The following is a 16,342-nucleotide window of genomic DNA, read 5'->3' as shown; positions in this document are numbered from 1 at the left end:
CATTCTAGGACAAGAGGTCATAGTCTTAGGATAAGGGGTAACAGATTTAAAAAGGATTTGAGGAGAAACTACTTCTCCCAAAGAGTTGTGAATTTGTGGAATTTGTAGTGAATGCTGGGACAGTGAGTAAATTTAAGGAGGAGTTAGATTTTTAATTGGCATTGAGTTGAAAAGTTATGGGCAGAAGGCAATAAAATGGGGATTATCAGCCATAATCGAATGACAAAGCAGTCTTGATGGACCAAATGGCCTAATTTTGCTGCTATATCTTATGAACGTATGAACTTATAAAATGTTCACCAATCCAACAGTCATATGCAAAACCACTTTTGCACCAATCAGCCAGCAACCAAGAATGAACAACATATTAAAGTGGGTCATAAAAGAAGACATCATCAAAAAAGTCTGCGTTTCATTTTTTTTAGAAGATGTGTGAATGTTTATGTTCAAAGTGAACTGGGTATAATTGCACAAGGAACACAGAATGTTAGCATGCATGCGAAGCAAGCAATAGAAAGGCAAATGGCCTGTTGTCCTTTATTGGAAGAGGATTGGAGTCGAAGAATAAGGAATACTTGTTCTAATTACACGGGGCTTTGGTGAGACTGCGCTTGTAGGACGGAATGCAGCTTTGATTTCCATATCAAAGGAAGGATGTATTTGCATTGGGGAGGCAGTGACATAGTGGTATTATCACTGGACTAGTATTCTAGAGATCCAGAGTAATGCTTTGGGGACCAAGGTTCAAATCCCACTATGGCAGATGATGAAATGGTGGGAAATTTAAATTCAATAAAAATCTGGAATTAAAAGATTATTGATGACCATGAACCATTGCCAATTGTTGCAAAAACTCATCTGGTTTACTAATGTCCTTTAGGGAAGGACATCCTTTCCTGGTCTGACCTATATGTGACTCCAAGTCAACAGCAATGTGATTGACTCTTAAATGCTCCCTGAGGGGCAATTAGGGATGGGTAATAAGTGCCGGGCCCAGTGTAGGGAAGGTAATGGCATAGTGGTATTGTCACTAAACTAGTAATCCAGGGACCAAAGAGGGTCGGGGGGCAGATTTGAAAACTGTAATATATTTAAATGATCACTTTAAGATCAGATCACATGAATTGATTGTGATGTCATTAGGGTATTGACAAGCTGCTGCTTTTAGTTTCAGTTTCTCTCTGTACAGGCAACAAATCTATTGTTAGGTTGAGTCAACAGGGGTGAACTTGAGCACATGCTTGCTGTCCATGTAAATGCTAGCGGGAGCTCAAGATCCGGAATTCACAGATCTTACCAGTGAAATCATGGTTTTGGATCTTTCCCACATCTTGCCAGCGACGGCATCAGGTTCACGACCATTATGGTCGTGGCCTGCTTTACATGCATTTCAATTAATTTCAATATATAAATCCTTATTTTTTAAATGTCCCATTATCGCATAACTTGTAACAGAGTCAAGCATTTCCCCTACTACTGCTGTCAGGCTAATGGACTTGTGGTTCCTCAGTTTTGCCCACCTGCCTTTTTTAAACAATGGGGTTACATTTACTCTCTCCCAATCTGAAGAGACTATTACAGAATCTATCGAATTTTGGAAGATGACCACCGGCACAGCCATTCTCACTGCAGCCACCTCTTTCAGCACTTTGGGATGTAGATCATCAAGTTCAGGGGATTCATCAACATTTAGGCCCATTAATTTCTTTGGTAATGCTTTTTTTACTGGTACCAATTCCTTTCAGTCTTTCATTCGCACTGGAGCTCCTCATGCTCGCTCCTTGTTTTTGCAAAAATACAAATCATCAAGCATTTCCCTTCTGTAATGTAGGATGTTTCAAATTCTTTATTCTTTTCTCCAGTGACTCATGTTCCATGTGACTGGATTTATTGATAATCTGACAAGGTATTCTCTGATATTTCCTTGTTTTCTGTGCAACATTTTTTTCCTTTGATCTCGGCTAATGTTTTAACATTCTTAGTTGAAACCTCCATGTCATAAGGCTGCTGTAGATTTGGGTGGACAAAAGGCAATTTTGAGAGCGGAGCACTTTAGCAAAAGGTGTTTGCTCTGGAATGGAAAAGAGAATCAGGAAATTACAAAAACAAATATTTGTTTAACTTACTGCTTAACAATTTTTGGTCAAAAAGTAATATGATTCTTCTGAAAGATTAGTCATCACCAAGATGGAATCAAATTTACTCTGCAATCTGTCTTTTTCAGCATGATTGTAACATATGATTAATGAAGTTGCTAGCTGGAATTCCTGAGCAACCATGGCCCAATGGTAATATCATTGCAGTAAATCAAAGGGTATTGGGAGAATGGGACTATCTATCTAATTCTAAAAAGAGGGGATTTTAATGCTAAGGCCGTGAGCACTTGTTTCACCAATGCTGTATTCCGTTCTGTGTTGCTTATTCTAATGGGATTGTGACGATCAAATGGAAGGTGATAATTTCAGAGTAGTAATATCACAAAAAGACTGTTACGTTTAAGCAAACCATGTTCATACTTACTTTTCCACAGACCTTTACCTGTTTAGATAATAAACACTTCTTTTGTTAGACATCATCCCCATGACACATCTGTGTAATTAATAAGGCTTAAGTTATCAAATTGTACCATGCATAAGCTTAGTGATAGAAAAACCTTAATTTACATGTATTAGCGGAAGATTGTTGAGAAATCATTAAATATCATAGAATAATACAGTGCAGGAGGAGGCCATTTGGTTATCGAGCTTGCACCAACAACAATCCCACCCAGTCCCTATCCCCACATATTTACCGTAGCTAATCCCCCTGACACTAAGGGGCAATTTAACATGGCCAATCCACCTAAATTGCACATTTTTGGACTGTGGGAGGAAACCACAGCATCCAGAGGAAACTCACACAGATATAGGGAGAATGTTCAAATTCCACAAAAACAGTGACCCAAGCTGGAAATTGAACCCAGGTCCCTGGCGCTATGAGACAGCAGTGCTAACCACTGTGCTACCCATGCCAAAATACTGTAGTTATCTTTAAGAAAGAACAGATGGGGCACATTTGCACAACTGGGTCCAGTAAGCTTAGCATTAGCAGTAAACAGAAGCCAAAACTGCGATGCTGATTGGATAGGAGGATTGTTTGAAGGCAAGAATTGTAAGTAAAAATTGCAAACTAAGATCAGATTATTATAAGGAAGCCATGTGCATCCCTCCCATTAGTCAAGAATTATAAACATTTAGTTAAGAATTAGTCATGTTGACACAAATGGGCTCAGTATTGCAAAAATCACCTGTGAAAAAATATAAAAATAGGGGAGCATCACACGGGTCTTTGCATTTGCCATGGATAGCATTCATGGACAATTGCTAAGAGACTTCTCGCTTGGAGAGAAAGTTAGAAGTCCAGGGATCCACAGGGAATATAATGTTTTGTGCATACCTTAAGTCATGGAATGTTGAGTATTCATTTTTTGTTGTCCATTAAACCTTGTTAGTTTGCATTCTGAATTAGTGACAATCCTTCTTGCCAGTAAGGTTATTCCCTGACAATAATTTATTACCCTGAGGTTCAGCATTGAATCTAACTCCCAACACTGTCCCGTATAACTCCCCCTTTACTATATTGAAAGCAAAATGCACTATACTTTACACTTATGTGTAAGCTAAATGTTTGAATAAGCCCTCAAATATTTTTTGTGTGAATTAAAGTGTATGTTCCTGGGCTCCTACAAAATTTACCAAACTGCATAAAGTTCTGTTTCTCTTTAAGAAAAATAGGAGTAAGTCATTCAGTTTGTTCTATCTGTTTCATCAATCAATATAGAACATAGAACATTACAGTGCAGTACAGGCCCTTCGGCCCTCAATGTTGCGCCGACCAGTGGAACCAACCTAATGACCCTCTAACCTAAACTATTCCAATGTTATCCATATGCCTATCCACTGACCATTTGAACGCCCTTAAAGTTGGCAAGTCCACAACTGTCCACATGTGATCAGGATTGATCTATATCCTACCTATATTTAACTCATTCAACAAAGAGAGACAGATCATGCTTGATTTAATCTGATTGAATTTTTTGAAGACGTGATTAAAGTAGTGGACAGGGGAATGTTTATGTATGCTATTTATACAAACACCCTGAAGAGACTGTGAACTCATATCAAAGCTCACAACATTGAAGGCAAATTATTGAGCTGTTTAGGCAAAATGGTCATGTGGCAGAAGGCTGCTGGTAGGGATAATGGGCCTTGGAGGGAGTGCAGAGGAGGTTTACTAGGCTGATGCCGGAGTTGAGGGGGTTGAGCTATGAGGAGAGGCTGAATAAACTAGGCTTGTACTCGTTAGAGTTTAGAAGAATGAGGGGAGATCTCATTGAGACGTATAAGATGATGAATGGGATGGATAGGATAGAGGTGGAAAGACTCTTCCCGCTCAGAAATGACAGTAGGACTAGGGGGCACAGCCTTAAGATAAAGGGGGGGGGCGGTTTAGAACGGAGTTGAGGAAGAACTTCTTCACTCAAAGGGTGGTGAATCTCTGGAATTCTCTGCCTGTTGAAGTGGTGGAGGCTACCTCGCTAAATATTTTTAAGAAGAGGGTTGATGGGTTTTTGATAAGAGAGGGGATTAAGGGTTATGGGGAGAGGGCAGGAATGTGGAACTGATCCACGACAGATCAGCCATGATCTTATTGAATGGCGGGGCAGGCTCGAAGGGCCAGATGACCTACTCCTGCTCCTATTTCTTATGTTCTTATGTTCTTATGTATTCAAATAGGCGGTGTGCGGCTACTGGTATTTGGCAAGGATCTATGTTGAGACCTCTCCTATTCACTGTATGCATCAATAACTTAGATGATGGAATATAAAGCCACATGTCCAATCTTGCTGGCAAACAAAAGATTAGTGGCATTATAAGCAGATGGATAACATTTCAGAGAGAAATTAATAAGTTAATCCAATGATCAAAAATGTGTCTGGTGGACTTAAATATAAGTAAATTGGAAATCTTTGTGAAGTCATAAACCACAAATGATAGAATAGGGCACTTTTTAAATGATGAAAAGTGAGAATCCATGGGGGTCTGAAGAGATCTTTTGTGTTCAGGTACATAGATCGTTAAAATGTTATGAACAAGTACAGAAAATAATCAAAAAGGCCAATGGCATTCTGGCTTTACATCTGAAGGAATAGAATGGAAAGGGGTAGAGGTCATGCTTTCCCCTGAGACCCCCAACCAGCCTCCCTTCCCCCTCAGAACCCCACTCAGCTCCCCTCCCCCTCTGACTGCTATTCAGCATCCCTTTCCCCTCTGACCCCTATCCAGGCCTTTCTTTCCCTTCAGACCCCCACTCAGCCCCCAGTGATCAATGTCTGCATTCCTGCCTGTCAGCTGTAAACATATTGAACTGGCCTGGAAGCTTAATCTCCGTGGTTCCTAGTCACCTGGCAACCTTTAATATCACTGCAGCACTCCAATCTGCAAAAGAGATTTCCATTTTCCCCTGACACAAGATCAGAGTCTTTTGAAGTCCTCTGATGGACAGGTGATGTCATATTCACTTGGAAGGGGTGGGGGGCTTCCATTCTCCACAACTGTGCACTCAACCTTAACATATTCACACCGCTTTGTCTGAGGCTTCCAAGCAAGCTGAAACCTTTGAAATCCTCTTTATTACTTTGATCTCTGTCAATTTCAGCATGCAATGCTTTGAAAGAGGTTTCCATTGACAGCTTAATGGATTTCTCCTCATGCTTCAATCAGCTGTGTTTATTTATATTTCCCTTCACACTTGAATGTATCTCAAGTACCTCTGTTGTCCCTAACCACAATGTTTACAAAGATTCTAAGCCAGATTGACAGTCGTTGTTTCTTTAAAAAGGAATAAGTGGTCTGCAAAAAAGAAGCCAGGCCAGAGTGTCAATGTCAGGATGCCAAGGATCAGAGTGCCTTTGACAGTGCCAAGATGTTTTGCCTGCACTGGAGCCTGACTGAGCATCTGAGGGTGAAGGGGAGCCTCAGTGAGGCTCTGAGTGGAAAAGGGGCTGAGGTGGTGCTCAGGTCAGGTCATCCTCATTCCTGTGTGGTGTGGGGGTGTCGGTGATCCATGATTTGAATGGTGGGGGGAGGGGGAGGATCATTCAGAGGAGTGCAGAGGAGAGTGCAGAGGAGGTTCACTAGGCTGATACCGGAGATGAGGGGGTTGGACTATGAAGAGAGACTAAGTAGACTGGGTCTATACTCATTGGAGTTTAGAAGGATGAGGGGGGATCTTATAGAGACGTATAAGATAATGAAGGGGATGGATAGGGTAGAGGTAGAGAGATTCTTCCCGCTTAGAAAGGATAGCAGGACTAGAGGGCACAGCCTCAAGATAAGGGGGGGGCAGTTTAGATTGGAGTTGAGGAGGAACTTCTTCACTCAAAGGGTGGTGAATCTCTGGAATTCTCTGCCTGTTGAAGTGGTGGAGGCTACCTTGCTAAATATATTTAAGTCACGGGTAGATAGGTTTTTGACAGACAAGGGAATTAAGGGCTTTGGGGAGAAAGCGGGAAAGTGGAACTGATCCACTTCAGATCAGCCATGATCTTATTGAATGGCGGAGCAGGCTTGAAGGCCTAGATGGCCTACTCCTGCTCCTATTTCTTAAGTTCTTATGTTCATATTCTCTTTTCTGAGGGGCTGTTGGTGTTTTGTGGACCCTTGGGGCCTAGTACACCATGTACGCACTTGTGCTTACCAATGCCAAAGCCTGCCTAGTGCAGATCCCACTAGGGGAATCAGGTGTATGATAAGGGGCTGGCCAATGGACCGTCAAATTGTATTATAATTAGTGGGTTTGCATAATGATCAGATTGCCACCTGCTCTGGTCATGAATCCAATCAGGGCTGGCAGGGCAGATGAATCCCAATTATCTTGACACCTACTAGGAATCCTAATTTTTGGCGGATGCCCCATTCAGCATGGCATCAAGATTACATTAAGCCATCTGCCCAGGATGGAGAATCCCGCCCATTATTTTTGCTGGAAAATCAATTTTCCTCTGCCTTCCCAATCCCACACCATTTTTGTATGACCTTTTCATGAGTCAGGATTACCTTGGAGATACAAGAGCTGAAAGCTGATGTGTGGGTAGGAATGACCATTATAAATGCTTGGCTGAATTCCAAAATATGCTGAGGTACTCAACTCCATTGACAAGTTTAAGGGTTTATCATAACATAATCAACCTTTGATGTGGTTCCTGAATACATGATTGATTGTTTGCGCAACTTAATGACCACTTAAAGGGATTAATTTATTTTCTGTCAAGCTGATTGTTACAGGTTTCATTTTTTTCACCAGTGCACATTTCTACTACATGGTTCATGAGGACTGTACAGAGAGCAGACTGGTTGCGGAGAGTACATGGAACCATAGGTAATTTGATAGGGCATGATTGGTAAAAGCTGATATAACTTTGAAACCAAGATAGATTTTTTTGTTAGTCAAAGCTATTAAGCAATATATGGGTGGAAGCAGGTGTATGGAATAAGTTCACGGAACAACCATGATGTAATGAAATGACAGACCAGCTCAAGGGGACATAATTTAATAAGTAGCTTTTCTGAGCCTAACATGATATTTGTTAAAACAACAAGGATCTGGTGAAATACAACAATAGAAAATAAAACTGTTGTCATAAGTTAAAGAAGGTTACTCAAAAAAAAGCAAAGAATTAAGATAATTCAACCATCAGAAAACCTGGAAAACTTGTCCGGTGGAATATATCGCCTTAATGAATACCAATCATATGTTAAGCAGAAGAAATGAACAGGAGTTTAACTTTTGTGACTAAAATTTGGCAAAGTATTACCTCCCACCCATTGACTCCATCAGCATTTCCCACTGCCTTGAGAAAGCAGCCAGCATAATCAAGACACCAAGCACCCCAGACATACTCTCCTCTATCTTCTTCCATCAGGAAAAGGATACAAAAGTCTGAAAACATGTCCCAACAGATTCAAGAACAGCTTCTGCCCTGCTGCAATCAGACTTTTGAATGGACCCATCTTGTATTAAGCCAATCTTCCTCTTCACTCTACCTGTAACTGCAACATTTGTAACTGTAATATGATATTTTGCACCCTCTCCTTTGCTTTTTCCCTATGTATTTTATGAATGATATGATTTGCCTGTATAGCGTGCAAGAAACAACTCTTTTCACTGTATCTCAGTACATGTGACAATAATAAATCAAATTATGAGTTATGTTAGCAGAATAATTAATCTCACACATGGGTAGGCTGATGGCCTTCATTAAAAGTGACTTTTTAAGTAAATGTTGCAGAAACCAATTAACTAATTCATATGTTTCAGGACTCCACAAAGGCTAAGAAAGGATTAGATGTTAAAACTAAAATTTGGGGGTTTAGAATCCTGAACAAACCTTTCATCAAGCAGACAGAATGGAAGATATGAGTATTCCTACTTCAGGTAAGATATCCATGGATAAGTGTGTTCAAGAACCTATTTATCTTCAGATCACCTATTTGTCAAGTGCAACTCTTCCATCAACATTTAAATTATTAATAACTTAAATAATGAATAGCATTATAAATATGCATGTAATGATTCATATGTAGGGCACAAATGTTTACCATCTAATCAACATTTCAAATAAGACTTAATGTGCATGAGCCGCTTCCTCTATCCCAAATTACATAGAATTGTTAACTTCAGAAATAAAAGGGGATTATCTTTTGTTACAGTGTCCATGCTAAAGGTTACCCACAATTGCAAAATAGGTTACACAATCTTTGATGTTCTTTGAGCACAGACAGATAGCTCCAAAGGGTTAAGCTGACTATTTGCTGGCTAGCCTTTCTAACTGTCATTATAAGTTGTAATTATAGCATTTGGGACTCTCGCAACAGATGACAGTATTCCACCAGCCGCTCTTACAAAGTTTGTTGAATGTAATCTAGAAGCATAATTCCTTGAAGTACCCAATTATCTACTAAATTATAAAAGTCAATTCTGCACCACCAACTGTTCCCAGAACTGCCAGAATGCGTGGTGTTGCAAAACTGTGGTAAAATGTAAACAAACAGCACCATTAAAATCGGGAAAAAAACAAGTCTTTGACGTTACGCACTCCCAGTGGCTTCAATCAAGGGAGCATTTCACAAATAAACTAAGTCAGTGCAACTAATAAACTCCTGCTCTAATTACTGGCTGCAGTTGTATCAACTGAAGCAAATGAGAAACGTGCAACCATTAATTATCTAATGAGGCCAACAATACATCAGTTGAGGTGGAGCTGATTAAATATTAAACAGTAGCATATGGCGGGTGCTGTGAAGAAAAACTTAGAATCAGAGCCCCTGGAAGAACAAGTCACATCAATGCGAAAAGCAAGACAAAGCTATCCACACTTAAAAATGGCAATGCAATTCAAAACTGAGGCACAAAAATTGAACGGAATAACAAAATTGCACAATATTTGAAGGTTTGACTTCCTTTAAGAAATTATTAGTTGATGGAAAGATAAGGGCCACCATTCACGCCTCACCACCGTTGCAAGTGAGGTCAGAGAATTCGGCATTCAGCCAAATCTCCATTCACTGCAACAAGACCAGAGAATCCCACCAGAATGAATGACTGGAGAATTCTGGCCAATATAGAGGAATGATAGTAAGGATACCAGATTTTATCCTTATGGATACAAAATTAGCTAAACAATAGGAAGCAGAGAGTATTGGTCAATGGGCATTTTTCAGGCTGGAGGAAGGTTTGTAATGGGTTTCCCCAGAGTATTGAGACTCTTGCTTTTTCTGATCTATATTGATATTCAAAATCTTGGTGCGCAGAGGACAGTTTCAAAGTTTATGGAAGATTCAAAATTTGGAAGCATCGTAAACTGTGAAGAGGACAGTGCAGAACCTCAAAAGGACATGGAGTAGTTGATGGAGTTGAGAGATAGGTGGCAGATGAAGTTCAATGTGGAAAAGTGTGAGATGATGCATTTTGAAGAACATAGACACACAATATAAAAAAAGGGATACAATCCTTAAAGGGGTGCAAAAGCAGATGGGTCTGGGTATATGTGTACATAAGTCATTAAAGGTGGCAGAACAGGTGGAGAAAATGGTTACTAAAGCATATAGTATTCTGGGCTTTATTGAAAGGGGCATAGAATACAAGAGCAAGGACTGTATGCTGAACGTAGTACAAGTTACTAGTTAGACCTCAGCTGGTGTATTTTTGAGAGCTCTGTGCTCCATACTCTAGCAAGGATGTGAACACATTGGAGAGTTGAAGAGTGTGCAGAAGAGATTTACAAAACTGTTCCAGCTATGAGAATCTTCAGTTATGAAAATAGATTGGAGAGGTAGGGACTGTTCTCCTTGGAGTGAAGAAAACTAAGAGGAGATTGGATCAGTGCTGGATGAACTGTTATTTGTCATTTATATTAATGAATTGGATGAGAATATAGGAGGTATGGTTCGTAAGTTTGCAGATGATATCAAGATTGGTGGCATAGTAGACAGTGAAGAAAGTTATCTCTGATTGCAGCAGGATCTTGATCAATTGGGCCACATGACGAATGACAGATGGAGTTTAATTAGATAACTGTGAGGTGATGCATTTTGGTAGATTGAACAAGGGCAGGACTTGCTTAGTTAATGGTAAGGTGTTGGGGAGAGTTACAGAACAAAGAGATCTAGAGATACATGTTTATAGCTCTGTGAAAGTGGAGTCACAGGTGGGCAGAGTGGTGAAGAAGGCATTCAGCATGCTTGGTTTCATCAGCAAGAACATTGAATACAGGAGTTAGGACTTCATGTTGAAGTTGTACAAGACATTGGTAAGGCCACACTTGGAATACTGTGTACAGTTCTGGTCACTCTATTATAGAAAGGATGTTATTAAACTAGAAAGACTGCAGAAGAGATTTACTAGGATGCTACTGGGATTTGATGGTTTGAGTTATAAGGAAAGGCTGGATAGACTGGGACTTCTTTATCTGGAATGTAGAAGGTTGAGAAGTGGTCTTATAGAGGTCTATAAAATAATGAGAGGTCTAGAAATAATAATGAAATAATAATAACCTCTATAGCTTGATAGTCAATATCTTTTCCCAAATGTAGAAGAGTCTAAAATGAGAGGGCATAGGTTTAAGGTGAGAGGGAGAGATACAAAAGTGTTCAGAGGGTGAACTTTTTCACACAGAGGGTGGTGAGTGTCTGGAACAAGCTGCCAGAATTAGTAGTAGAGGCTTTAAAAAGCATTTAGACAGTTACATGTATACAATGGGTATAGAGGGAGATAGGCCAAATGCAGGTAATTGGGATTAGCTTAAGGGTTTAAAGATAAAGGGTGGCATGGACAAGTTGGGCCGAAGGGCTGTTTCCATGCTGTAAACCTCAATGACTCTATTTGATAGAAGTGTTAAAAATCACGAAGGGGGCTGGACAGAGTAGATAGGGAGGAACTGTTCCCCCACATAAAAGGATCAAGAACGAGAGGGAACAGATTCAAAGAGATTTGCAAAAGAAGCAAATGAGAAAAAATGTTTTTTACATGAGTGTTGAGGTCTGGAAGTGCGATGGAGGCAGATTCCATCAAGGTGTACAGGAGGACATTAGATGAGTATTTGAATAGAAACAATATGCTGGGTATGGGGAGAATGACACTGAGTCGTAATGTTCCTTTGAGAGCCAGTGCAGACATGATGGGCCAAAAGGCCTTCTTCTGCACCATAACAACTCTGTGATTCTGTGAATCTGTGAGAAAAACCCTTCGAGATTTTCAGACGTTGAAGGGAATGCGAAGCGAAAGGTGTTGGGGTGGGGGAAGGATTGAGCAAAAATGAAGAGGCCAGTTATCTTTAAGAATGGTAGACAGCACCTGGATGCTGAAACCGTAGCCTCCAACAGGTTTAATTTTTAGCACTGGGGGAAGGGAGCAGTGATGACGTGGATGTGCCGGCGTTGGACTGGGGTAAACACAGTAAAAAGTCTGACAACACCAGGTTTTAGTCCAACCGATTTATTTGATAATAAACGCACAAGCTTTCGAGGTTACCCTCTTCGTCAGGTGAATGGAGAGTTCTGGCCTCAGACAGAGCATATAAAGCACAGACAGTTTACAGATTACTGATTAGAATGTGAATCTTTACACCTAACCTGCTGTTCAAGTCCTAAAGTGGCCGACAATGTGAGTGGAAGGAGCACTGATCACAGGTTAAAGAGATGTGTTTTGTCTCCAGACAGCACAGTGAGTGAGGTTTTGCAAACCCAGGCAAGTCACAGGGGTTACAGATAGTGCGACATGAACCCAAGATCCCTGTTAAGACCGTCCTCATGTGTGCGGAAGTTGGCTATCAGTCTCTGCTCAGCGACTCTGCGCTGTCGTGTGTCATGAAGGCCACTGATCTCCTCAGAAGACAAACACGGGACACAGTGGACAGAGTACCCTTCGTCGTCCAGTACTTCCCTGGAGCGGAGAAGCTACGACATCTTCTCCGGAGTCTTCAACATATCATTGATGAAGACGAACATCTCGCCAGGGCTATCCCCACATGCCCACTTCTTGCCTTCAGACAACCACACAATCTCAAACAGACCATTGTTCGCAGCAAACTACCCAGTCTTCAGGAGAACAGTGACCACAACACCACACAACCCTGCCACAGCAACCTCTGCAAGACATGCCGGATCATCGACATGGATACCATCATCACACATGAGAATACCATCCACCAGGTACACGGTAAATACTCTTGCAACTTGGCCAACATTGTCTACCTGATACATTGCAAGAAAGGATGTCCCGAAGCATGGTACATTGGGGAGACCATGCAGACGCTACGACAACAGATGAATGAACATCGCTCGACAATCACCAGGCAAGACTGTTCCCTTCCTGCTGGCGAACACTTCAGTGGTCACGGGCATTCAGCCTCTGACCTTCGGGTAAGCGTTCTCCAAGACGGCCTTCACGACACACGACAGCACAGAGTCGCTGAGCAGAGACTGATAGCCAAGTTCCGCACACATGAGGACGGTCTCAACAGGGATCTTGGGTTCATGTCCCACTATCTATAACCCCTGTGACTTGCCTGGGTTTGCAAAACCTCACTCACTGTGCTGTCTGGAGACAATACATATCTCTTGAACCTGTGATCAGTGCTCCTTCCACACACATTGTCAGCCACTTTAGGACTTGAACAGCAGGTTAGGTGTAAAGATTCACATTCTAATCAGTAATCTCTAAACTGTCTGTGCTTTATATGCCCTGTCTGAGGCCAGAACTCTCCATTCACCTGACGAAGAGGGTAACCTCAAAAGCTTTTGCGTTTACTATCAAATAAATCGGTTGGACTAAAACCTGGTGTTGTCAGACTTTTTACGGAAGGGAGCAGGACATTGTTCACACAGGTGGGAAACCCAAACTCAGCAAGCTTATTTAAATTTGGGGATGAGTTCAAACACACTTAATTTTGACTGTTCCAAGTGCCTTAAACCACAGTGTGCTTTAGAGTATGAATGAATTGATGGAGAACATGTAAATGCTCCTGAAGGATGGATAAAGTATCTTTAATTGTCATCATCTGAAAGTTTTAAAATCCCCTGCTCCCTAAAGTTGAAAAAAAATCAATTTAAGTTGTCAGTAGGTATTAAAAAAAGAAGCATTTAGTTGACTGCTTTGGTTGATAGGTCATCTGGAGCATGTGAGAACAAAAATCACCACAGTACTACAGCTTCTCTAGAATTCTTTGTTGTCATTTCCCCTTGGCTTTGCTATATCAACATGAATGCTTGGCTGAATTTCAAAAACTAGAATTATCTCAGCAGGGAGTTTTAAATTCACAGTCTGATTTAAAGAAGGTATTAAAGATTTAGCTGTCTGATATGTAGTTACTCAATAGAAGTTTGTTTTTCATCCTTATTAACGACTTGAGGAGATTGAAAAATTTTGAATAGGTTTCATGAATGGAGCATTTTCACTATCAAGTATGTATAAGTGAGGGTTGTATTAGTTTGTTAGAAGTTTATTTAATTATTTCTACATAGCTCCTGATTGGATACTGGATGAGTGGCTATGGAGGTGATGGGGAGTTATGTGAGTGTGGGGTGGATGAGGGTATGAGTTGGCATTGAGGTGATGTGGCAGATATGAGGCAACACGAGGGTGTGTGGGGTTAAACTGATGTTCGGAGTAAGGGTGATGAGGTCTAACAGCTTTTAAAACAATTGGATAAGTACTGAGAGAACTGAGACTGGCCTTCAAATCAGATCACCTCTGCATTCGCCCACCCCTATAGCCATCAACCTTCTTCATCTGGGGTAGAAGGGCCCAACTCTCTCCTACCTTGCCTCCCTGGAGTGAAAGTTGGGTGTAATAGAACTCTTTGAACTGAGGGAAGTTGGCCAGATCGAGTTACCCACCTTGGTATGGTGAAAATCCAGCCCAAAATCTGTGATCAGGTGGAAGACATAAATATGCAGTATTAAACAAAGTGAGAATTTGACCAATAAAGAAATACAGGCTTGGGCTAAAGATGCTGTAAATAGCAACAGCTGAAGCATTACCAGCAACTTCAGTTTAAAAAAAAGGAGCAATGATTATGATCTGAGAATGTTGAAGAGATTGTTGAGTTTAGAAAGTTGTAAAATGGATAATCAAAAGATGAGGAACTGCACTTTAATGTTCCAGTGGGCTTTTTGATTTGATTTGATTTACTATTGTCACATGTATTAGTAAACACTGAAAAGTATTGTTTCTTGCGGACTATACAGACAAAGTATACCATACATAGAGAAGGAAAGGAGAGGGTGCAGAATGTAGTGTTGCAGTCATAGTGCAGTGTAGAGAAAGATCAATTTAGTGCGAGGTAGGTCCATTCAAAAGTCTGATGGCAGCAGGGAAGAAGCTGTTCTTGAGTCGGTTGGTATGTGACCTCAGCCTTTTGTATCTTGTTCCCAACAGAAGAAGGTGGGACAGAGTATTCCCAGGGTGCGTGGGGCCCTTGGTTATGGTGACTGATTTTCCAAAGGCAGTGGGAAGTGTTGACAAAGTCAACGGATAGGAGGCTGGGCTTGATTGGATTAGTGTAGGAGGACAAGCACAGAGATGTCAGAGCAGGAGCGGAACAGAGAATTCAAATAGCTCTTGCATTGGGGGAATGTTGCAGACAGTGGAAGATTGGACCAGAACATAGCAGAGGGAACAGTCCCTGCTGCATGCTGAGAGGAGTTGGGAAGGGTGCTGAAGCTGCTGGGTGTGAGGGCTGATGGGACAAAAGGTGAAAACAATGGGAAATCCTATTGTGATTCCTGGAGGAAGAAGACCGGATGAGGGAAGAGGCACAGGAATGGGATGGATGCAGTGAGGGGCCATATCGCCATGGTGGAGGAGAATCATTTGTTGAGGAAGAAAGAAGACATTTTGAGAAGCATTGAGCTGGAAGGTAACATTATCACAAAAGAGGCAATAGCAGTGGAGAAACTGGGAAAATGAGACGGAGTCCTTAAAGGAAAATGGAGTGGGTGGTAGTGAAATCAAGGATTTAATTTTTACCAGCCCGTTTTCCTTTAAGGGCTCCATCTCAATATGTTTCTGTGTTGTTTTCATTAAAGTTTTGGATGAGGAGTTAATGGGCTAGACATGGGATATCTGTCCCTGACTTTGGAGGAAGTTTCACATGAGAGAGCAATCCCACCAATCTAAGTGCCAGAGTCTGCAGGACTAGAGAAGATTGGGGTCTCATGGATGAAACAAGATGGGAGGCCTTGTGGTGTAAGGAAAGAGAGTGTTGGAGATCCTGATAGCAAGGCCAGACAGAGACGGACAGGCCAGATTTTGGGGAGCCCAATCTGAGAACTAGGCCAATAATGGAGGTGATCCCCCAGCTCTCCCACCTGAGGCCCAAGCAAGCTTGCCTGCCTAGTCTCCCCCACATCACTGAACTCTTCCCACCACCTTCAAAATTCAGCTGGGGTGGGAAGTGTCCCTTAAGTATCCAATGATTTTGTCCCTTAACAGCATCATGTTTGATAAGGGCAGGCAGACCACCCTAGGCCTTGCCTGCCTCCCGTGTGAATAGACAGTGGTAAGGTCACCCAGAGAATTTTATGGTTTCCCCACCTATAAACCTGCTAGTGAGTGTGTTTAAAATTCTGCCCCATGAGTGTGGAACACTCCACTACACTATGGAGGACAGCAATTATCTTTAAATCCCAGCACTCATCTATGTCAACTGCTGAGTTTGATTGTTTCTGTTTCAGTAACAAAAAATAACTTGAAAAATTTTGCATTCCCACCTCATTCTCTGCCTGAGTAATTCACATCGTCA

Source organism: Carcharhinus amblyrhynchos, chromosome 18, assembly GCF_965287045.1.
Source record: "Carcharhinus amblyrhynchos chromosome 18, sCarAmb.v2.hapA, whole genome shotgun sequence".
Taxonomy (NCBI): Eukaryota; Metazoa; Chordata; class Chondrichthyes; order Carcharhiniformes; family Carcharhinidae; genus Carcharhinus; species Carcharhinus amblyrhynchos.
Note: the sequence above shows the minus strand (reverse complement) of the source record.